Raw genomic sequence first — 24,929 nt, 5'->3', positions numbered from 1 at the left:
TGTTTTAGAGATTAATTCTCAAGCATGCAATTTTACCACCCAAACACAAAAGAAACAGATTTTTGGACACACAATGCTTGAGGAAAGTTGGACTACAATGTGAGCTGGGCTCACAGTAACAAGGTGGGTGAGATCTCCCAGCTACTCAAATTGCTATTGATCCAGCTGGGAATCTGATCAAATGTGTTTGTCTTTATTACTGGCATAGTGAGTGGGTTGGATGGAGAGCTGATTTCATTTGCTGCCAGCCACACTGGGGCAAATCTTAGAGCCACTGTAATGCAAGTGAATTATACTTGTTTTAAACCTGTGGCCCTTCTGGAATTTAGCCTACTGACAATGTCTTGTGATGCTTTGTAAGAGTGTAAATGAACATCCAGTGAATATAGGGATTACTTTTGGCCCCCAGCTCAGTATTATCATGCTACACTGAGCAGCAGAAAAACTTCTTATCCTGCTGTGAGAAGTATTCAACTTCTTCCATGCAGAATAAAACCAATACAATAACAGATTAATCCTGTGTTGTTGTTTTCTAAACATAACTTTACAGACATTACAGTAGGATCAAACTTAGGAAACAAACTACAACTGTAAGAGCTTTAGAGAACCCTGATGAAGGAAACACATTCCTACATGCAGAAAAAGAAACTACCAAATTTATGAGCCTGGAAAAGAACATACTAAAAAGCAGTGGGCAGCACTGACTGGGATATAGAGGTCAGAGGCACTTCCCCTTATCATGGTTATTCAGTGATGTCCATGAAGGGAGATGGTAGCATGGGGCCAGTGTCCCAGAGGGCAACAGCAGTCACAGTGTTGGAGCTCTATCACGAGAGGACGGACCAGTAAAATTTCTTTTCTACTATGCAAAGGGGTCAGTGGTGGGATTTACACAAGTACCAGCATAGAACAGATATTCAACTCCTCTGGAAGCGGATATCACAGAATCAGAGAGTCAATAAGGTTGCAAAAGACCTCTGTGATCATTGAGTCCAATCTATACAGTTTGAACTCAGGAATTAGTGAACATCAGGCTCAGGGACTGTGTTAGACCAGTAGACTGATGCACTTTCAAGAAGCTGAGCCCTGGAATCCTGTCATCAGCTGGGCTGTCCTGTAGTGACCAAGCCTGCTGCTTGTCTCACCTCCAGTTCCTGTAGCCTTTGCAAGCAGGACCTTGACTTTCAGCCTGGTGCAGTGACTTTCACTTTATTGCACCCCTTGAACTATCTTTCAGGTAAGTCCACATGGTCCAAGAATTTCTTTACCTTCAGTTTCTTTTTTCAGATTCCTGCCAATGGCTGCATGATGAAGAGAGAACCTCAATATTCCTTTGCCTAGATCCACCTAAATTTCACCCTCCTTGAAGTTCTGATTTCCAGAGGCTTCCTAGAGAGCTCATTAGCCCTGTTCCCTCTGCAGCTGGGGAGGTCTCTGTGCACTCTCCCACCCAGCTGAGTGAGCTGCTCTCCAAATCCCTCCTGCCACCAACTCAAGAGACCAGAGTGTCTCCAGCTTCTTTAACTACATATTAGTTATAGCCTCCACTGTAGAAATACAATGAGTTTGGCACAAAATGACAAAACAAAGCTGTTTATCACTCTATAAACCCTGGAGGGCCAAATGGTTTTGACACTCAGGCAGCAGAGCGATTACAAATAGAGCCTTTGGGCTGCAGCAGTTCCCGGGCTGCTGCTCTCTCTCAGCAATACATCCTCTGCTGGCTCCCTGCTTGCCAGCTCATTGCAAGGCTTTTTCTACTGCCCATGTTAGCACAGTGCATGGGCTTCAGCTTTGTGCTTGGCCTCTCCCCTGTGTCCCTCTGTAAACCCTGGAAACAAGAGAAGAAAACAGCAGCAGGCAGTCATACATCTGGCTGTCAGAACCCATAGTGGCATACCATGAGAGAGCTGTTGTGCCTTGGAGAGGGGTCTTGGACATGCACTTTTTAGAAATGTGGCTTAGCACTTGAAATCCAAACATTTTTTCCTCAATATGACTTTTGTTTGTAAATCCAGCACAGAAATCTTTGATTCCATCTGTGAAGTGGAGCTATGGCTTTCCTCCAAAAACCTTGGTCGCAGGGTAAGGTTTGGTCTTTTGACTATTATGGCCAAAATTAACTAATTCTGCTCTTGAAATACAATATGCACAACAAATAATTTAGCTGCAAATACATTTTTTTTTCCTGAGTGCAAAACCAGCGTCTAATTTTCCCCAAATCATGTTTTATATTAAAGCAAAGAAGCAGAATATCTGCTCTTTATCAATAGAAGGGGAAGAAAACCTTTCTCATAAAGTCCTGCACAGTCATTAAATTCAGGAAAGCAGTTCCTCTAGCAAATCTCCTTGTTCCTTCAGTTGTATTTCCTGTCACACTTATGCTATTTGTTTATGCATTAGGGTTTCCTGTTAAGCAAATGGCAAGGGGGTTAATGGAGAATTCTCAAATACTTCTTTTGTGTGGCTGAGGTCCCCCTGGGATCGATTTAATTGTTCCTACAATGAAAGCGGTACCGTCTTAAGGTTCTTTAGCTCAGATAAACATCTTTAATCACTTTCATGTTGAAATAAAAGGAGCTTGGGAATGTGAAACATTAGTACACTTTGGTTCCTGAAAAGAGAACTTGGGGACACATTGCAGATATATATATAAATCATCTTGCTAACATTAGAGGAAGGGTTTGCTATAAGGCTTTCAGGATGCTTTAATGTAAGTAGCTCCTATTATTGCAGCTAAAATATTTTGCACATGTGAGCTGCTCTTTGGATGCTGGGAGTGCAGCTGTACAACTTCAGCTTCACTCTGAAGCTGAAACTGGTCATTATCAAATGTGTTGTTGCGTATCAGTTTGAAGACAAATCCTGAAGTTTAACTTCACTGGAGGCCTGCCAAGATGTAGAGTTAAGCCAGGGTCTGTTCTCCTTTCCATGTGCTGATGGGACTCCCACTGACATTAATGTAGAAAGTAATAAATACTATAACAAACCCATAACAAGGTAGTCTGGTACCAGGCTTAATTATTCATGATTATGCCAAAGAACGCCTATGCCAGCAGGTGCTCCTGGCAATAAGTTACCTGGAATGAACTGTCACAAAAAGCAGCAAGGTACTTTTTAAATTTTTTTTTCTTTACAATTTTCCTTTATTATTTTAATTTTTTTTATTATTATTATTGATAAGCATTTAATCCACCACTGGAGTTAATTAGTAGGCATGGCAAAAGAGACCTGTATGCTCCATGCCTTGTTTCTTCTACTTGCAAACAAATGATGCTATTAATACTGGAAACCAGCATCCCAGTTTGCCCAGGGGCTCCTCAGCACAGCTGGAAGAGGCTCTGCTGTGTGTACCTGCCTTCCCCAGGACTGAGCAGTGAACCCTGGAACATGGCAGCTCTTCCCTGCTCAGACATAAAGGGAAGCTTGCCCAAAACACTTCTCAGTGTGTAACTTTGTGTTAAAGCAATAAAAGAGCGCATTTAATTTTGGATATTTGCAGGGGAAGGAAATGTGAGTTTTGCAGGATTGTGCCCAGGACCCCTGATGGCACAGTAGTATTCCCAAAGTGTGCTGAAGATGGAGAGTGGGATCCTGATCCTTTGCTATTCATTACTCCAATGCAAGTTTACTGACTTCAACAAAGGACAGGGTGAAAATATCTTTTCTACCATTCACTGAAACGAACCCTAACTCTTCAGCACAAGAACAGTGTACGTGGGTAGAATCAGGTCCTGCCCCTATTGTTTCAATACCTTATAATTTTCTTTAAGCTGAAAAGCAACATTAATCCGTTTTAGATGTTATTCTGATTCTGTAATAAAATAGGGCTGGTTAATTTCAACAGACTGGAAAAAACTCATGGCCTTTCTCACAACTTCAGAAGGTTTTGTGGTTTTGTTGTATTTGATTATTGCTACACATCCAGCATTCCCTGGGATTTTACTTCCCCTTTTCACTAAACTTTTACTACATTCTTTATGTAATGAAAGTGTCTGCAGGCAAATAAACACAAAGGCAGAACATAGAAGCAAGTAGGTCTTATGAAGTTCACATTCAAGGAGTTCAGTTCCAAAGCTTCTACTGTAGTTTTTTTTAAATACTTGCTATATTTTCAAGCCACAAAAGAGAAACATTGTAAGAAACTTATCATGCAGACCATAACCACTTGCTGTCTCAAAACCATTTTTAAGGTTTCCCTTTCCTTGGGAATTTCTGTTGAAATCATTTCAGTGATTGAATCCTGCTTGTTTCAGGACACGAGGGAAAGTGTTACCCGGAGGGGAAAATAACCAACTGTGTGATGTCTACAGCATGACAAAAGAAAATTAGTCACATAGGTATCATTACTTGTTTCTCTTACGGCTTCTAATTCTCTATTTACATGGAGTATATCCATCAAACACCCCCAGCCCCCCCCATTATCTTCGGCAGGCTAAGACAAACTTGAGGCTTTATAACAGACCCAAATAAATCAGCTCTCTGGTGCGTCCTCTTGCCTACTAGGTATTTGCAAATTTAATGTTCTTTCAGCTTTGAGTCAAAAACCAGAAACCTGCCCTTCTGGCTACTCTAACAATTATAGCTACTTTTCCTATGGCTGCTCCTGCTGATTTACTTAAAATTTTAGGTTTTTATATATATATATATTACTTATTACAGTCAGCTGATAACGCTACTGATTTTTCTGTTTTCGTGAGCAATATTCCAGGTCTCTCATTGAGATAAACTGCCCAGGTTTTGACCTCATAGTTTATCCACTTCAGAACCAGATTATTGTCTCGTAAAACTGTTGAGATGGTGCAGTTAATACTTGCTATTACTTTAGAGGCCAGAACCATAATCTTCATCATAAAGATTGAAGTCCTTTGTACATGCTTAAAGTTTTCAAACTATGGGTCATATCCTGCCATTGATTTTTACGCAAAACTTCCAGTGTTTTTTGCAGTAATTGGGTTTTTTCCTCTTGTGATTTCACACCACAGGATCAGAATGATGCAATCACATTCCTAATACAAATTTATGAACTTTGTAACATCGAATTGGTGCTATAAAACAAAATCATTTTCAGTCTAAAGGGCATGTATGTGTATATTTGACAGACCTGTGCATCATTCTGCAAGCAACCATTTTTCTTAATATCAGCCAGCGAAACAAAGTTATATGTGAGTGATGTTGCTATTATGGAACTGATGGTAAACCCAAGCACTGTGCTGTTCCCTCCCTGAAATTATTTGGTACAACAGTGGCGTTCTTTTTCAAACGCTAAAAATCAAAAGACACAGACTCAACTTCAAAGGGAAATTGAAATGTCCAGATGAAAGGCGAGATGAAAGTCCAGATGGAAAGACAAGTGTGCCTTGCTTTGGCTCATCAGATAAGTAGGGAACCAGGTGCATGTTTGAATTTTCCCCTGTCACAAAAATAAATTTTCTTCACTTTTTGGGAGGTGAATTGAGGGTCTGCGGATGTGCAGATCTGTCATCCCATCTATAAAAGGTTATTTCAGTGTTCATAACAAACAAAAGTTTATGAGAAATAAATCTTTTTTCTTTTTTCTCTTTTATACCAACTGTATATGCACTTTCATGTTTGTTTTCTGTTTCTGTTAAAGCAAGCAAAAATAAAGCATGTTTGTGGAAAGAGGTTTGGGACTTTGTAAAAGTAAGAAAAAACAAAAAAATCTGTATTTATAAGAATGGCCCCCAACATATTTCCAGCTACAAGAAATCTAGTATTCTATAATCTATACTTAGAAAATGAGTTTCAAAAAAAAGTTATGTGATTCTACACATCTTTTGAGCTGTTGGCAATGCTGTTTACCTAGCCACTATAGCATCATCTGTCACTCTCACTTATGTGAAGAAGGGGACCAAAGTTTCCTGTCAGCCAAAAGAAAGAGACAAAATGGTCACTAAAGATACTCTTTTTTTTCTCTTAGCATGGTATAAACCAAATCCCGACAAAGTCCCTCTAGCTATAGGCACACCCAGGCACTGGTGTTTGTTTGAATAGGATTTACTTCCTCCAGATTTTGCCTTCTGAAACCTTCTTGGGTGTGCCCAAGAGGTTGGACAGCCCTGCCACTGGTCTCAAAGTTAGTCTAAAGGAGCTGGTCATTCCTGAGGGAATTCATCCTGTGTAGCTTGCATACCACTTTTAGAATGGGATAAATTACCTGCTGGAGATACCTGGCTTCACCCATTGATTGTAAAAGGAGCTGAGGTGTCCAGTTTAGATAAAACTCAAGTAGGTTAGATGCTACTTTAAAAATAAAGTCAGGTAAGATTAATTCCATACCAGTTCTGTGATCAATACCTCTTCTTCTTCCCAGATTTTGTCTAAAATAGAATTATCCCATGCCAAAGCAAAGACTTATTGACTTGAGAGGATTTTATAAATTCTAAGACTGTCACAGTGTTTACAGCAAAAAACTTGCAGTGTGTGTCTCTCAGAGTGATTTCTTCTATGCTGATACTGTTTTTGTCAGTGCAGAGTATCAATAAAAGAGCTAGTCTCTCTTTTTTTCCTGGTTTTATTTCATGGCCAGTAATAGATTGCAATTCATACTTCATCTCTCATTTTGTGTCTCAAGTCACTGATCCTCAGACATTGAAAAACCTTTGCTGCTGAGTTGTCAGTGATTCAGAACGTGTAACGCCACATTTCACAACCTGACGCTTTCTAAACAGATTGTAACCAATGGTTAACATCCTGATCAAGGAAAATTTCCCCCTTGTTTCATTAAGGCCATCTTGAAGTTGAATGTATGCTCATAAAAGATCATTTCCAGTTCCTTCTGGTATTGCCTAAACCCCTGGCAGTAGTGTACAAGCAATTAAAAATTTATTCTCTTAATGTTCCTGGGTGTCTTGATTAATTTTGTTCTTGACATTTATTTTTATGCTAAATGAATATTCATTCCCCCCTCTTTTTCTTCTCCCCTTTTATTCTTAATTTAGTGCCCACCTGCCCAGACAGCACCTGGGAGAGATTGTTTCTGCTGCTGAGGGGGAAACCATGCAAATCATACTTGTCTTTTCCTACAGAAGTGGGGCCCCAAAACCAAGCACTGCTCCTGTGCCTCCTCCTTGTATGTAGTGGTTCAGTTTAGGGTCTTTAATTGATGACTTTTTTTGCTCAAAGAGTACAAAGGATCTCCAATAAAATAAGCTTGGCACTAGACTCCTGAGGACTGTCCCAGGCTGGCACCAAGCTCCTGGTTTTTACTGTATGGCAGCTATTCCCATACATCAGATGGAGGGTGAATAACCAGAGCCATTTTCAAAAAAGGTGATGTGGCTGTTCAGGGTGAATCATAGAACTATTTAGGTTGGAAAAGACCAGTAAGATGATTGAGTTCAACTCTTAACCCAGCACTGCCAAGCCCACCAGTGACTAAGGGCCTCATCTAAATGTCTTTCAAATACCTCCTTGGATGGTGACTTTGCCACTTCCCTGGGAAGCCTGTTCCAAGGCTTGACAACATTGTGAGTTCACCACACACTTGGAATAGACTGATTTCAACCAAACTGTTTCTGTAGCTACCAGCTGATGGGTTGGCCCTTTTCTTCGGCTTCTGCTTTAGTTTAGAGTGGAGTAAATCAACAATGCTTCAGATGAAATCTCTTGCAGCTACTCAAGTGCACAAGTGTCATGAGGAAAATCAAGCTTTTGCTCCCCAAAATGATCTTGCCTCAATGTGTTGCTGCAGGACAGTTAGTTGGTGTAGCTTCTTTTGAGTCCACAAAACAGCTTATCCCAGCAGAGAGGTTGGCTGTGACTCTCTCTGTGTTTCTTAGAACGTGCCTCCTCTTCCTGCAGGAATGGATCCATCTGGAACGCACAGGATCAGGCCAGATTTTAGCCCCATTCACTGAAAAGCAGGTTCAAGACTTTCTAACTGTTGCAAGTGTGAACACCAAAAAGGAAAGAAAGAGAAAGGACAAGCACACCTGTACTGGATGAACCCTCAGACCGAGCTGTGAGGGCTGAGGCTTTCTGCTGCAGCTGCCTCCAGCTGGGACGGGATGGACGGGCATGGGGGGCATTAGCTGGGTACCAGGAGATGCTTGCTCCCTCTCTCCATGCCTCTGCACCAGCAGAAGCTGCTCCCTTACACATCCCAAATGCTCTCTTGGCGATGGCAGAGACAGCAGATCTGCCAGCGCAACTCCCCAGCCCTCTGACAGAGGTGAAGGAGGCAGCAGGATGTGGGCTCATTTCCTCCCACAGATGAGCCACTGCTTACTCTGGCTCTGTCTACACCTGGCCTTGGTCTTGCAACTGTAAATACAGTTTTCTAAAGAGTGCTGGCCAAAGCTCTTCCTTCTAAATCCTCTTTTACTGCTTTGTGGTTATTTCACAGGCCATACACCCCTCTGCGGTCCTTTTGATGCACAACAGCAAGCTGGGATTCAAATTTCAACAGATCCTTCCTCAAAATAAATAAACATCAACAACCCCGTCTCAGGCCCCTGCACAGCACTCTTGGAGGCTGGATTTAGTCCTCTGGTCCCAAGCAATCAGTTAAACAAATGGGTTTAATGGGCAGACCTTTATTGGAGGGTAGGGAACAGTGGGGTCAATAACACCAGTTTGGGAAGCCTGGACACACTGGGGTGAGCAGACCTTGGAAAGCCTTAGCCAGGGTGAGGTTTCTCTGCTCTGGGAGGCTTGTGGAGGAAGCCAGTTCTGAACCCCCTTACCCACCACTTGCTGCCACTGACTGCTCCCACCAGCAGGAAGGATGATCTGTTTTGCAGAAGAGGGTGTCTGGGACTCTCCAAAATTGAGACAGGTAATGTTCTGCTGCTGGAAAGGGAGGTCCCACCCTCTGCTTCTGCTAAGTGCACTCGTTTTCCATCACAAAGTAGTGTTTTTCCCTCTTGCTGAGCTTGCTGATGGCTACTGTCCCAGCTCTGCCTGTTGTGAGTCATTCCCTCTTGCTGCATTTGTCATTAACCTCTCTCCTTAGCCGTGGGCCCAAAGAGTGCTCCTGTTTTAAGAGGCAATTTATTGGTTATTGCATACCTTAGCCTCTGCCTTTGCTTTCATCTTTTGAGTCTTCCAGCAAGCCCTGTGGCATTTGAGCAGTTTTAGAAGAAGCAGTAACATGCTAAATCCAAAGAAAGCTTTCCCTGCCTTGAAGAATAGAAAGTAAATCCTATCCCTCCAAGATCCCTCTCTGCCAAACATATCTTCTTCTGGTGCCAGGAGTTTCATCATTGGGTTTGGATGATCCTTCACACTGGGCCGACACTAAAGCAAAATGTGCCATGCTGCATGTCGGGGGAACCTTTAGCTGCTCTGCACTGGCAGGGCTCAGGCTGGCTCTGCTGGTCCCAGCAAGTATCTCAAATATGAAAAATACAGTCAAATAAATGGATAGGAACTTATTGGGAAGGTGATATCTTAGTGAAAAATTGGAGTGATGAACAGTTTGCTGCTTGAATACTTGAAAAACATTCATCATATAGGTGGGCCTCCTAAAAATCTAGAATTAAATAAAAATGACAAGGTCAAAAATGAAAATACTGTGTCATTACTTTGTAATCAGAAAGGATATTTATAAATAAAAATATTTTCCTAATCATGGCTCCAGCTGATGCAAAAAGAACCCAATCAAGAAATGTGATAGGAAGTTAGGGCTGGAAAAATAATTACCTCCAAGGATACATAAATGTAAAACTATAATTCAGCCTGCTGTCATTTAAATTTTGTTTTATTTCAGGAATGGATAAACAAGGACAACACCCTAAGCTATGATTCTGACTTCTTGGCCTCAAACAATCTTCAAAATAATTCCCTGCATTTTGGAATTTTGAAACATTTCTTTTAGTAATAGGAGACAATGGACAACTCGGGTAATTAAGTGATACCAGTTTTTTCAGCTATATAGGAAAATATAGTGGTGATTACAAGAATGAGGTTTGAACACGTAAACTGTTATTTTATTTCTTTTACTAAAAAAATTTAGGGTCCATTTCAGCCTTCAGGTGGCTAAAAAATCAAAGCATCTACTTCAGCCCTATACAGCAGTCCAGGGAAACACATGGTCTTAAAGTTTACTTTGGATGGCTCGGTTTTGATCAAAGATGGGAGTGAATTTTGGAGTCAGTGAAGACAGAAACCTCTCGTTCCTTTTGTCTTCCCTAATGATGTCAGTGCTGTGGGATAACAACAGAAATAAGGATGGTCCCTACTGAAAGGCAGCATATTTTTATCACTACTTGCATTTTTTTAAACTTCATTCTTTGTATTTCCGAATTATTCAGAACAGCTGAAGCTATGCTACGCTTGGGATTTAAGGCTAGAGGAAACAATAAAAGTCAAACATGATGCTTTCATATCCATGGGCTAAAAGAAGAGTGGTGTGGTAGCAGGGGATTTGCACTTATAGAGCTAAAAAACATGTGAATGAAGAGAAGGTGGTTAGATTGGAGTTGGAGAGACAAAGCCCAGCATCTACATGGGTTTCTCCGCCATCAAAGGAGACCTTGCACTCTGCCGTGTTGTATGACCCATATGCATGTATATGTACATAAGCAAATTACTCACACACAAGTAAATTCATTCATATGTCATGTTTGGCTGGTGAGGGAAGCTGAGGGAAAGCTTTGCATTTATGAAAGTCCATATTTTGCTTCTGTGCAGTTACCAGCTGGAAGCTGATGATCTCTGTAATTTTTTCAACCAACTGCAAAACACCCATGAAATTTCCCCTCAGGCCTTTTGAGATAGAATTTCAAGAGACAGGTTTTTCTTTTTGAAAAGCCTTAATGTTCCTTTTTGATTGGTAAGAGGCAGAGAGAATGAAAGGGCCCAAAATTCTTGCTCCTGAAATGATCCATTTAGCTCAATACCCAGCCTCTCCATCCCTATAGTGAATTGTTGTTTAGAAAGGCATCTTTCAGCTGCTGCAGATGTGCGCTCTGTCAATTATCAGCCTTAAATGGTTGGGTTTACACATTTTTGTCTCCAGCAAATTCTACTATAAACTTCTTTACCTCTTCCTTAATGGCTTCCTAATGTATCTTAGTGAAAGATGGATATCCCCTACTCTCTTTTAAACACCTCATTCCTTAGATATTTTATCTTGACAGTTCTGCCTTCCACAGCTGGCAATCTCCCAAACACAGAAGCACGTTTTTGTCTCCTGTAGGCCTACCATGACTAAATGTTATCATGGCAATTTTATACTCGAGGTTATCGTCATGCGGCACCGCAACTGCCACTTGTCATCTTCTTCCATGGAGCACAGGGATGGCAGTAGAACAGAGAGATTTGTAATGCTGCAGCACAAAACCCAAGATACTTGATACCAAGATGCTTGGATACTCAGGATCTAATTAGCACACATTAAACAACTCACCCCAGGCTGGCTCACTCACATAAAGCAATGGCTGTCGGGTGCCAAGCCAGATGTTCCAGATGGGCACGCTGTGCAAGTGTGCACCACATCAGGTACTTTTCAGTGCTCACAGAGGGGCTGGTAACCTCCACATTTACCTGCTTCCTGAGAGAAAATAGTTGCCATTCTTGATTCACACAAAGCAGTAATTAAAGAAATGCTTCATAAAAGATATGTACCACACTTAGCATCCAGAGGAGTAACACATCTCTCTGCCTATTCCATGTGGCTGAATTTGCTTTAATTCTTTAAGAATTAGGAGAGTAGTATGAAAATCTGCCTTTGGTTCCAGTTTACCAGAGTTCTATACTGAATAATTTCTGTACATGCTTTAAAATGTGAACCTAAAGAAATGCTCTCTAGCATGCACTGTGTTGTGATGCCCAGTGTGACCTTATGGATGACATGCTAAGCCTGAACATTTTAACTCAAGATTCACTACGTATTTGAAGAACTACTTGTTTTTGGATGTTTCTTGTTTGGTTGGGGTTTTTTTAATTTTCTAAGTGATTATGATAAAATCAGTATTTTTTTAGTATTTTGAGAGTGAAACATAGTCCTTGCTGAAGATTGGACTTTGCCATTTCTCCCCCATAGCAGTATGTCTTGGGTAGCACCTCAAAATGACTCCTTATCTCTATTTTTAAGTAAACCAAACAGAAACAAAAATGTGTTTATAGGAGTGTTATAAATGTACATTGCAAAATCCTATTCTAGATGAAAAAAATTATGAAAAAGCGAAACTGTGGAGCTACAAAAACATAATTCACACCCGTAATGGGTTTGCTGGCCCTGCTGGCCCGTAATAAAAGGTATGAGTCTAAGAGGGAGAGAACACTGAAATCAGTGCTGCTCAGGGAGATGTGCTTCAGCTCTGGAATGCTGACAGTTCAGAATGACTTCATTTTTTCTCATCAGTGCCAAGCTTTAAAGTTTCCAATTTTGGCTTTTATCAAGAAATCAAATCGTCATCCATTTTTTTTAAAAGGCCAGCATTTCTGAAAAAGATCTCATGATTTTGTGTGCTCCACTGGACAAAATACTAGAAATGTCTCGAGTTTAACTTCCCATGCCTCTGTTACTGAGAGCAGAGGTTGATGCAGCCAGCTCACACCTATATGCCTATACTGGTAGCCTATACTATAACGGTACCTTCATAAGGAAATTGACTCTCTGTAAGAACCCTCATCCTCTGACCATGCTCTCTGACAAAGGTGACCAGTTTCATAAGCATATACTAGCTGGATACATTATCAACCCTAATACAAATACACCCATCTCTTATCTGCTGACAATTTGCTATAAGCTTAAGGCAGTGCAAATGCTTGTCTTCTCCCAGAGGGAATATATATAATTGCACCATGGGCAAAATTAAAAAAGCCCATCTTTTATGTATTTGTGTATATTTGAGAAAAAAAAATGCTATTTTCCCCCTGAAGGAATGGGAAATAATCCACCTCTCTAAAGGAAATAAGAAATGTATTTTTGAATCTATGCTGTGTTAAAGTAGCTGGAAGTCTCAGAAAGCTTATCTTCTTATAAAATCCTAAATCCTGAGCTTTCAGCATCCAAGGCACATGTGTTTTAGGCATTATTTAAGAACAGTCATTCTGCAGACTTTAAATCAGGTGCAAAAATAAAGGGGAAATTATTCCTGCTTTTGCAATATTTATCACTTTCTCTGAAAAGCATGGCTGCAAATGACAGAGTCCAGTTTCACATGTCCTCATGCTGGGCATACCATTAAGGGCCAGGCTGCAGACCCCAGTTTGCATGGCAGAGCAATGGGAAAGCATGCCAAGCAGTTTGGTTTTAAAAAGCCAGATTACAGGCTGCTTGTGGAAAAAAACACCTCCCCCACCTTGCCAGAGAAAGAAATTCAGCAGCCTGGGGATGGAGAATGGATCAATTGCCAGAAATTAGGCTGCCAACTCGCTTCCCCATGTTCTTTCTCATTATTGCTCAAATAACCATTTGTACTCACACCAGATGCTTGTTAATCAAGGCCAATTAGTCTGTTTTGCTCAGAAAATTTCCAACCGGCAAGACAAATAGTTCAAATAGCACAGAGGTCAACCAAAGCAGGAGCACCGGTGACAGTTTCATGTGTGTTTAGCCAAATAGAAAGCAGACATGGCAAGGGCACGCATGTACAGTTCCCACGTGTATTGCATTGTGTATTTACCCCAGGGTAACATGTGAGGCTGCTCTGGTTAGGCAGAAAGCTCAGACAGCAGTTCAGCTGCTTCAGGTGCTTGTGTGCATGTTGATTTAGACTAATATCCTATGCTGATTTCCTAATCTAAGTTGCCCAAAATGTCAAGGTAAATAAGGCTTCAGGGCAGTCATATTAAACAAGATCTTCAGGGGTACTTTCCCAGCTGGGTACGCTGAGAGCCAGGTCAGCCCAGCCACTGCAGCCAGCCATCCATCTGCATCCTGCCTGGGGATTTCTCTCTCCCCTCCCTTTGCAATCCCATGGCAACCATCCAACAACCTGACAGCTTTAAATCTTCTCCGGCATATGTCAAAGCAGGTTGAGAAGCCAGCAGGCTTGCTGTACAGCTCAGACTTTCTAAAATTTGTTTTTTAAGTGACATATGGTAACAGAAAGTAATGTGATCAGGTGATATCACTTTGCAGATCCATCATGGCAAGAGGGGGCGAGGAAACGCAACAAGAATGCCCAACATCAGACAACAAGCAAATGTAGTCTGGGTTGTGCAAATACCTGCAACATGCTCCAAAATTTTCTATTTCCTAAACACCCTCTCTTTCTGGAGGTCTAGATATGAGAAAAAGAAGGGTGGGGATTTATTACAGCATTTCATGTTTCCTACCTGTTATAAAACTGTGGTACTGAAAGATTTCTGCTGGGGGAGCTTTGCAAATACAGACATAAACCACATCCAACATTATTCCTGTTTTCATTTGAAATTGCCAATAATAAGAGTAATTTTCTCAGAATTTATCTGTGAGTTTCAATTTCATACACTCACAATATATTCATGCTTGAAAATTACTTTTGACTGATAAAAGGATGTTAATACCTTATTTTATAACCCTGTGCATTTTCTATTACATTAAATCAGTAGAGCCATACATGACAATCTCAGTTAATTCCAGGATAACTCACAGGTATTTAGTCATTTCTTTTGGTTGATGTAAGCTCATTAATGCACCTTTGTTTTGGCCCACGGCTCCCTCTCTCACTTTGCAGAGACTGGAGTGAGTGTTTATGTCTGTGTACTCTCATGCCCTTATTTTCAACACAGAAAAAAATATCTTTCCTAAGCAGACCAGGACCACCCAAAGTAATTTCATTCAAGAACTGGGCTGTCTTCAAACATCAGTGGCCTCTAAAGATAAAAGGTCAGCATGTTAATTCACCACAGCCCAGTTCCCAAATCTCTTCCCTTCTAGAAATGAAAGGCATTTTTAAGAAGACCTCCTGTGCGTGAAGTTGTTTGCATTTTTGTCGAATGGGATTGTTTGGACAGGGTTGTCAGACGCTTTCTGAGCACAGAGACCACAAAACAAAGATGTGTTGCCCTGCTGCTCTCTGAGGCTGCCAAGGTTTTGCTCCAGCTCCTGCACACACAGACGCCGGATGTCATGTGGGGCACTACCAGGGATGCAGAAGTGTCCAGGTGATTTGTCATCCCCACGTGGCCCGAACGCCGGTGTTCCAAGGGCAGTTCCTGCTGGCACTGCAGGGGACCAACACCCAGGGAGGCCCTGTGGCCAGCTGCAGCAGGATCAACATCAACAGGGTGGTGGGACGGGGAGGAAAGGCTGTGGGTTGTGTGCTGCCATCCCCACTCTGTCCTCATCGGGATGGTCTGATGTGAGAGGTGCTGCAGTGCTGCAGGGCACTGGCTGGGAGCAAGGCACTGCTCCTCCCTCCCTCCCCTGCGCCACCCAAACCCCAGCCCGAGAGGTGGGCAGCGGCAAAACCGAGCAGATGGAGAGGCATAAAAATGTGTTGTGCCTATAATGCCGATTTATCTGTTTGTTCAAGGAAAAGGAATGAATATTCAGAAGTGTCTGGTAAAGGTGTTGGGCCTGCCAAAATGCACACACACCTTTGCACAAATCAGTATTTATGAATGGACTCGCCCCAGGGAAGCTGGTGGTGAAGCAATTCTGATGTCTCATTATGGGTGAAAACTGAAGAACTTGTAGATTAGTTCGTGAAATATATCTCGTAAAGCATAGATATTCATGTCTATAACAACTCTGTTAGAGATAAGAGTCCATATGTTGCAAGACGTAAATAATCCTTTCCAAAATTCAACAACATGTATCGATGTAAAACATGAACAGTTGAGTGCTCACTGAAGACTTTTAGAAGATTTATCCTAAGCTGCTTTTTTTTCCTCATCAGACTCTTTGAGTGCCATAGCATTAAATCTTAAATTACTATGTGCTTTGCAAAATTCTTGGGTTTTTACCCCATTTCCTTTTTGTTCTTTTATTTTTGAGATTCCAGCTGTAAAAACCTTACATCTAATCAAAAGTGTATCATCATAAGCTTCCCAGAAACTGGGCTGAGGCACAAATTAATTGCTCAGCATTGCAAGAAATGCACCTTATTTAACTTTTTGCTGAATTCCCTTCTTACAGGAGAGCTGTAATTTTGCACCCCACTTTTCTAAAAGCTGATAGTTTAAATGTTTGTAAAATTAGTAAGTTCAAAAAGATAACATGTACAAAGAGATGTATCAGTTTCCAAATCCGTATGAGGACACATAAGACTTAAAACATCTACTGTATAATTTCCTGCGTATTTCATTTGTGAATTGCAGTTTTTCCATGAAAGAAATTTAAAGCTTATTCACAGAATTAGAAATAATTGTAATCTTAGTGAGAGAGACAAAGAGAGAAGTGAATTACATCCAAACTCCCTTAAAGGTTGGAAGACTGCAATTTAATCTTGTAATCTGATAAACCAAGACAAATGAGGCAATTGGCAAACAGGTATTTTAATCAAAATACCTCTAGAAAACCACACAAATAACAAACACATGCCAGATCTGAAAGACACATTAATTTCAAAGTGCTGATTTAAGAAAATCTGGCCAGTATGTGACCGACTGAATTACCTCCATATTTCTCTGCTTCATGTGCGTAGTATTTTCAAATTCAGATCAAGAACATTGCCTTTAAAAATGGCAAAGTTAATATCCTAGCATAGTCACAGCAGAAAGACAGTCTCTGTTACATGCCAGAGTCATTAACCTAATAATTTTTTCATGACTAAGTTAACCCCTGCAAGCTTTTGCTTTCAGCAGCTGCTGCATATTAAAACTTTCCTCGATTTGACTAAGACTTTGAGTAGTTTCAACCCGTAACAGGCAAATCTCCCTGTTGAGCTTGTAGTCAGCATTTTATGAAACAGTTCCTATTGTTATGAAAATGTTTCTCTGCCTTTTTGTTATGTGCTTTTCTTTCTAAAGCCGGCTGTTGCTGTCTTTGCATTTTTCTGTTCAAAGGTCAGGTCAAAGGTACTGAATGGTTGACCATGGCTATGTGGAGTGTAAGTGAACCCAAGAATGGCCTTTCTGATTGATCATCTATTGAAACAGTGAGAGTGTTATGCCTTTGGATTAAAACGTAACCCAGGGCACTGGAAAACTGGAGCTACTGGCTGTTTGTGAAATATGCATAGAGAACTGTCTATTGCTCACAGTGTTTGATGTGGATCTGAAATTCCATGTGAGCCTTCCAGGTCTTCTTCCCATAACCTCTGTGAATGTCTTTCCCTTTGCTTCACATCTCATTATAAAATGATGTCTGTAGTACACTACACTGGCAAGGATTTACTGTATCTGCACAAAGAAGGAGTTAAATGTGAAACACTCTTTTCAACACTACCTCCTAATTTAAGGCAATTAAGAATAAAACCTGGCAACCTCAAGTCTTCCTTTTAACTAGGGCTTTGCTGAAGACATTGGCTTCAATCTGGTTTGAGAGCTTACTACATTTTTGTAGGCATGACATAATATTCCTTTTAGAAACTCGTCCTTGTCAAAAATAAATCTATTTTGCATTTCATGCATGTGACAGTAGCTGCTCTTAATTTTTGCTCTTGAGTTTTAATGTAGTACACTGCAGCAATTGTACAACAAAGAGAAAATATGATATAACCTGAGAACCTGAAGCAGAATAAAGAGCACTGTGAATGTTCACTCCCACCTTCTGCTGTGTCATTGCTTCTGCAGTTAAGTAGTTGTAAAATAGCATCCGTGACAACAGTACCTGTGCTTGTGCATTACAATACCACTTAATGAGACCTTCTTTGGTATAGCAACTGCTGTTTTGAACAGTTTCTTTTAATTTTGAAGACAGAGCAGGGACAGCATCATTTTCAAATTATTTATTTCAAAAGTTAAAAGTGTCTCCAGCTAATTCCAAGCAGCTGGATCTGGGACTCAGTGAGCTAACAGGGCATTCCTCACAGAATCCACTGACATTTTGTTGTAACAGACAAGATGACAACCCGAACCCTACGTGCCATCTACTGAATAGTAAAACAAAATGGGATGGATCCCTGGAAAGCAAGGGGGCAGTGTCTCCTCTTGAAGCCCAGCCATGGAAAAATACTGTCTTTAGTACTTTCATCTCATTGCCTAGGTGCCAGCTTTACTGGCATGGGGCTTCCAAGTCATGGCTTGATAATCTCAGTTGCTGAGTCCCCTTATGCCACAGAAGCTTTTAGGACCTGCCACAGCAGGTCTCGAAACCCTCTGAAAAATTATTCTGGTAGCCCTGTTCATTTCATTGCAGAGCAAGACAAAAGGCACGGCACCTCATTCTGGTTTATTGACATTTCAAGTTTTCACTTCTCACTGAACAGGAGGGTGTATACAACAGAAAACATTGTAGGGTTGGGCTGCATGTGTTTGTGAACAGTGGGAATATCTCTGAATGATAACTAGCATGATAAAGGCTTTATAATGACTTTAAGATGACTCTTCTACCTAAGCAGGTCATGACCATACCTTGGAGTGGTATCTACAAGTTAGCACTTGCTTCCAATCAGATCCTGGCATCAGCTCCAACCAACCAATTACTCCTCTTCCAAACAAGCTCTCTCATCAAAAAGCATGTGCCGTTCATTGGTCCATGTGACAATTAGGAACCAGGAGGGCCTCAGTGACCCACAGTCCTATAACTGAGTTCTTGGTACTCCAAGGACACAAGGGATGTCATTATGACATTAAACAACATTTTCCACTTCAAAAAGTCTTTGGATTAAGAACAAGTTGTGAATTTGTTGTTCATTACTTTTAGATCAGAACAGATCACTATGACTTGACCAGATTTTATCTGCTTTGCTGCGGCTGGGAGCAAAGTAGAAATGTAGTTTTTAATTAGAAGACCATAATCTTAGAGAGAAAAGGACATTGCCAGCTGCAATCTATGCCTGCCAAGTAATCTGAGTTTGAAAAAGCCTGTGAGTATGAGTGGTACTGCCTGCAAGGGGTACAGCAAAGATTACATTATGCTATGCAGTTACTTATCTGACAGTCTTCTGGACAAACTGTGGCATAATTCTGTGCCTTAAAGTTCTTAGTTGCTTGTGAAAAAAAGGCAAAGAAAAGCCTTTCTCAGCTTCCTTGAGGCAGACTGATTCCTAGTCTTAGAGCCTCATTTTCCCTGGTTAAACATAAATTGCCCCATTACACTACACCTCCTCTGCCCTCTAGCAGTGGATTAAGTAACTTCAGCCAGGTTATTTCTGTGGCACAAGTTGTTTCTGTGTGTGTGTCACAGCACAACACAAACAACATCCTTCTTACCCAGGCCTTGGCTGTGCATGTGCAGTCACCAGGGCAGGCCATGGCCCCGTTATCTGGATGGTATCTGCGTACATCATTAGAGACAGCCCTGACTGAGACTGCGCTGCAGCCCGACCTGCACTGAGTGTGACAGTTCAGGCAGCACAATGTGTTCCCCAGATGTGCTCCCCAGGACCAGACGCTGTGGAGAAGCCCTGCTCAGTCCGGGCTGAGCAGGCCTAGAGGGGACTAATGGCATGGTTTCAGTTAAGCATGTGCTCAAACGCTTTCCTGGGCTGGGGCCAGAACTATCCATGGACAGACTTAAACCCACATGGCTCCAAAGACATTTGCAAGAGTTCTGCAGAGGTAAATCAAACCCCTAGACTTGGATACAAAATGAGCTCCATTTTCCTCACACCATCCAGATGCATCCCATAGAAGAAATAGAAATTTACGGGATTTTCCACTGATGGCTTTTTGCCCAGCTCAGCCCTTCTGTGGCTGTCAGAGCTGTGGTTAAAGCTGGACCCCAAAACTTTGGCAGGCTGTCATTCCCTCAGAATGTGCAATTTCATCAAAAAACCAAAATTTTTTGCAAAACTGAACTGATTTGGCCAAAATAAGGTTTTGGAGGAGAAATTGGAAATATTTGTTCCCTGGGCTTTCAATATTTTAAATAAAATTTTTTGATGTCTCAATCAAAATACAGATTTAAAAGATGACGGTTCTAAGTTATAAATATCGCTATCCAAAAAGCAGAATGTTGATTCCATGATAAATATAGCCACTTTGGGGTGAGAAGAAAATCTCTTTCAGCATGACAGATCCAGTCATCCAATTTACCCATAGGAAAGTAGGCAGAGTTTCATCTAGGTATAACTTCATCATTTTGTTACATATATTCAGAGAGTGTATATGCCTGAGGGAATATGTCCTTTACGCAGCCGACTCACTCACTCAGCATGGAGGGCTTGGTTGATTCGTGGTCCCCTCTTACCTCTGTCTGGAGAAAACTCTTTCAGACACAGACCCTGGAACTCCTGATAGGTCTAGTACAAACCAGCAATTCAACAGAGTCCAGATACTCAGTGCAGACCTGAAGGTAGGTCCCTGGTGTTTCTAAAAGGGGATAAGTACCCCAAGGGCTCCTGTCCTGGATTGAAGGAAGCTGCAAAGCACAGAAACCCTGCAATTTGCTGACTGGAGTCAGCTTAAAGAGTAACACCAAGCTAAGGAAATGGGAAGACTCAGTGTCCCGTCAGCCATGCCAACAAGCCACACAGAAACCAGGCAAACAGAGCCCATAGTGGACTGTACTCTCCCAGTGACACCTGTTCAGGACACAGCTTGCTTTAACAAGCCAGTGCTTCATCACAAAACTCTCACCTAGCACTAACTACATCTCAAGAAAAGAAAAAAGAAATTAAGATTAGTAACCTACCTGAAAACATTGTTTTGTTTTGCTTTTCTCTTATTTCAAAGACAAGTCATGTATTTGGGGGCGAAGGAGGAGGCAATTGCAATTTGAGCAGAAGATAAAGGTCAACATCTCAAAATCCTTTGCCAAATGGCCCTGCTGCCCTGAACACAGCTTTAATCACAGTAGGACAATGTTCTCTATTGTACCTTAGTGGGAGATCTCTGTTGGCTCGAACAAAATAGATTCTCCTCAAAGAATGAAATGAGATGACAGTGTTGATATTGTCTTTGAACGACCTCCAAAAGAAAATCAGGAAGTGCATACCAAACTTGATTTGAAATGTACTTATTGTACTGACTGTGGAAAAAAAATAATCAGATGAAATATCCTGATTATAAAATTCACCAATATAGAGTGAAATGGGAAATAGGAAATACATACAAACATCCCTATCCACAGATTTATATGGTCTTTTCAATTTTCATAAAGCATAGAAGACAATGAATAGCAGGGGATTTGAAGTGTGCAGAAATATTTCCGCAAATCTAGAAGCAGTGAAATGTTATAAAAGCCCAATTTAATAGGATAAGAATTGCTTTTCCTTTTCAAATTGGCATGTATAATTTTTTTGCAGTATCTTAATCATCTTCCCATGATTATTTTTGACTATCATTTTGCTGTCAGACATTTGATTTTTTTTCTCTGTATTGAAATCTTTTCAGGCTATTACCTTTATCTTTATCCTATTATATCTGAATTTTTTTAAACAGGGGTCTTTAAAGGTTAGTGTTACTGCATACTTTCCTTTTTCAAAGTCTAGCTAGATTTGGGCACTGATCAAATGATTCAATAGTGTCTTCTCTTGACTTTTCATTTCCCCCCAAGGGAGAAAGAAGTTCTGGCTTTGGGAACAAAAGGACAGTTCATCAGAGCTGTGAACTCAAACACTATCCAGAAACTTCAGGAATAAAATCTACACTTTGTGGAAATACATCTGTAAAAGCATGAAGGGTTTTTTTTTGCCTGCTTCTTTTTCTATTGAACCCAAGGAATTCTTTCCTAAGAAGAGACTTTTTGGCTATCATTTTTATCACTGTATTTTTTTCCCCGTTCTTGGATCATTTGTATCACCACATACCAGAAAGGCACAGCCTATTTTCAAACATAAGGCATTACTTCCCTTGACGACTCGACGACTCAGGTGTGTGACTACAGGGAAAAGGCCTGTTTCCCTTAACAGCTCCCAGCTGTAAGAATAATAAGAGTGATGATAAAGATAAGATGAGATAAACTAAATATAACAGGTCTGCCAGATGAAAACTACTGAAAATACAAATAAAAGTCAAAAAGTAATTTTTAATTAGCAGGGTGGTACAAAATGTGACTTATTTCATTTCCAGAATGCAATAGGAAATTACTGTCTTCTGGCTGCTGCTCCATAAAGCCCTGAAATCAAACCTTATCTCAAAGGGCTGCCTGACAAGATCCTTGGATTGTCACAGGTTTCATGAGTGGGATGTCTAAGAGGTACCTAGTTAGTCAAGCTGAAAAGTCAAATGTAGCGTGATTCCCACCTCATCAATCCAACGTGACCCATTGGATCACATACATGCCGATGTGCCAGTAAAAGGAGAAGCACCAAGATAGAAAACAAAACACTTCTTGTTATTACTTTATGAATTTGTACCTTTTGTGATCATTCACAAGCCAAATAAAGCACCATCACAAGGAATTTACATTCGAAGAAGAAACACTTCAGTAGCTGAAAGCTAAGTCTGAGACAGTATGGTGGGGAGGAGCAATTTAACCTGCTTCTCCAGACTAGAAAACTTTCCTGAAGAGCAGGATAATCAACAAGGTGCCTACATCCACAGCTGTTAGTCTGAGGCACACGGGAGCAGAGGCTGAGTCTGAGCAGAGCAGATCTGCAGACCTCACATGCAGAGGACAGGCGCAGTACATTCAAGTCCTTTCAATGGATGTTCCCTTCCTCACCCCTTTCAACATCTACTTCTGGCAGGGAAGAGATGACTCAGTGACTCTGTTACTGCCCAAAGCATGAGTAATACAGTGCTCAGTGTTACTCTGTGTTTCCTTGCCTATCTGCACCAATGGCAATAATTCTGCTATCAGAATGGATTTTATGTTATCTCTGTCCTGTTAACTGACAGTATATATTCCTGTGTTTTCTCTGTACTGTGGTGCCTAAATGGATTAGTACTTTGTGACACAAATTGATCAAGCCCTGTTGGAGCCCTGAGCTTCTAATATCTCTCCTAAAGAATCCCATACACAGGTCATAGTGGAGTCACGTAACTCTGAACATGTAAGATGTTCTTCAACAGAAAAATCATGATTTAGATCACAAACCCTTGTCTTTCACTCAAATTTAAATATGCATTTGCTCATTTTAAATAGTACTTGGATTGGTGATGAGCTGAATGTTTCCCAGGTCTATCAGGAAGGTTCAGGGTTAAAAGCTACAGCAAGCAGAAATTGTGCAGACTGCCAATTACTTCCAGCTGAGATTCCTGTGTCAGAGAAAAGGCAGCCTGGTAGGCAAATAGGGTTGGTGTATGTAGAAGAGGGAGAAGGTTTTGGCTCTCAGTAGCTGGTGATTCGCCTAATATCTCTGTTTGGACTCAGGTTTGAGCTGAGTCTGCCAGAAAATGGGGAAGACAGTTTGAGCAAATTATTTATCCTGAAACCCATCTCAGAAACCTTGGGGAATATTTTTCTGAGCTTTGTAGCAATAGTATGAGTGCTCTTGGGAGGTTAGAGGTTGGTTGAATAAGCTGTTCACATGTTAACGGAGAGCATTAGGCTGATTTGCCTGAAAGACCTTCTAGAGAGGGAAAATAAGAAAATTGCTTGTCAAAGAACTGATGAAGTTGGTCAGTTCTGGGCTGGATTTCAGCTGTTAGACTATGTCATGACAGGGAAAACAGTTTCTGGATGTCAAAGAAATACCCTGGTAGCTTTATTATTTGTGAATATTTACTTGCTGTGTCCTTCAGTCTAGTCTCTTTTCCTTGTGTCTCTTGTAGACACAGAATTAGGATTTCTCCAGGACTATCTGTAAGAGGTAGAAATGAACTCACTGCAGGGCTCACTGCACAATGGGAGAACGCTTCCCTGGCATGCAGGACAGTAGAGGAAGGATCACAGGTCCCAGGTGCTTGTGTGCTCACCATTTCTGTCCCTAGAGCTTTCCCTCTTTCAGCTGGCACAGATTAAGCAGAAGGTGAGCAGCAATGACCTTCAAAAGCAGAGCTCCCATCCGTCCCCAGGAAGTGTCCTACACTGGCACTTGCAAATCCCTACAGTTCTCAGATACAAGTCTTTGTTCTTCTGTAACATGACTGAAAATACTGTGGCATACATTTTCATATGTGCTTAATTTTAAATGTAGTTATTTCAGTCATCTTCTCAGAATAAGTTATCCATCACATTATCATCTCATGGAAAACTCACACTGACACAAGCCTCTCATAAGCATACCTGTAGCTCACTTAATGATGGCCTGGCATAGAAGCACCATGAGACAGGCCCAAAGCTGCAACTGGTCTATGGAGAGGTGCTGCCACTGCTATTCAGAGCAAAATAGCAAGTGCTATTCATTTTCAAATCATTCTGGCTGACACAGGAAACTTCACAAGATAACGTCCTGAACACAGAACTGAATTCAGTGTTGTCCTAAAGAATGCCCAGACTCATCAAAGGGACAAATGGAAATGATCACAATTATCCTCTGACAATTTATATCTATCCAGAGTGACATTTGCCATCTCATGGCAGCAAGATTCTGAACTGCTCCTCAGTCACACAAACCAGGTTTTTCTCATATGTGAAAGACAGGTAAGAGGATGGTAAAATGTTTCATGCATTTTAGTGCAGCAATAGTGAGTTGTAGTGGTAGATTCAGGGACACTCAAGTAAATGGCATGAGATCGCCAGTCCCATTACTTTCAAACCAGCTGACTTGTCAGAAAAAGCTGCTCCTTGGAGCTGGTTGGTATTTTAATGTCTTCCTTCCTTCTCCTTATCACTGTAAATGAATTGCAAAATCCCATGCTGTAGCAAAGTAGAAAATCTGAATTTTACAAGAAGTCCATTGTTTTAGTGCATTGGTTTTGTGCATTGTTTCTGCAAGTCTCAGAGCACAGAAAAGAGCAAACAAAAAGAATGGAGCTCCAGAGGTAACATGGAACTGAGCACAGAAATAGAAATTCTTTCAATTCAAACAGATTCAAGACTCTGGGACTGAAGCTGTACATCATGTAGCTTGCCAGAACAGCAAGGAGTGGTT

This window comes from Coloeus monedula, assembly GCF_965178545.1.
Source record: "Coloeus monedula genome assembly, chromosome: 1".
In the NCBI taxonomy this organism is placed as follows: domain Eukaryota; kingdom Metazoa; phylum Chordata; class Aves; order Passeriformes; family Corvidae; genus Coloeus; species Coloeus monedula.
The sequence above is the reverse complement of the archived record's forward strand: the minus strand, read 5'-3'. Positions refer to the sequence as shown.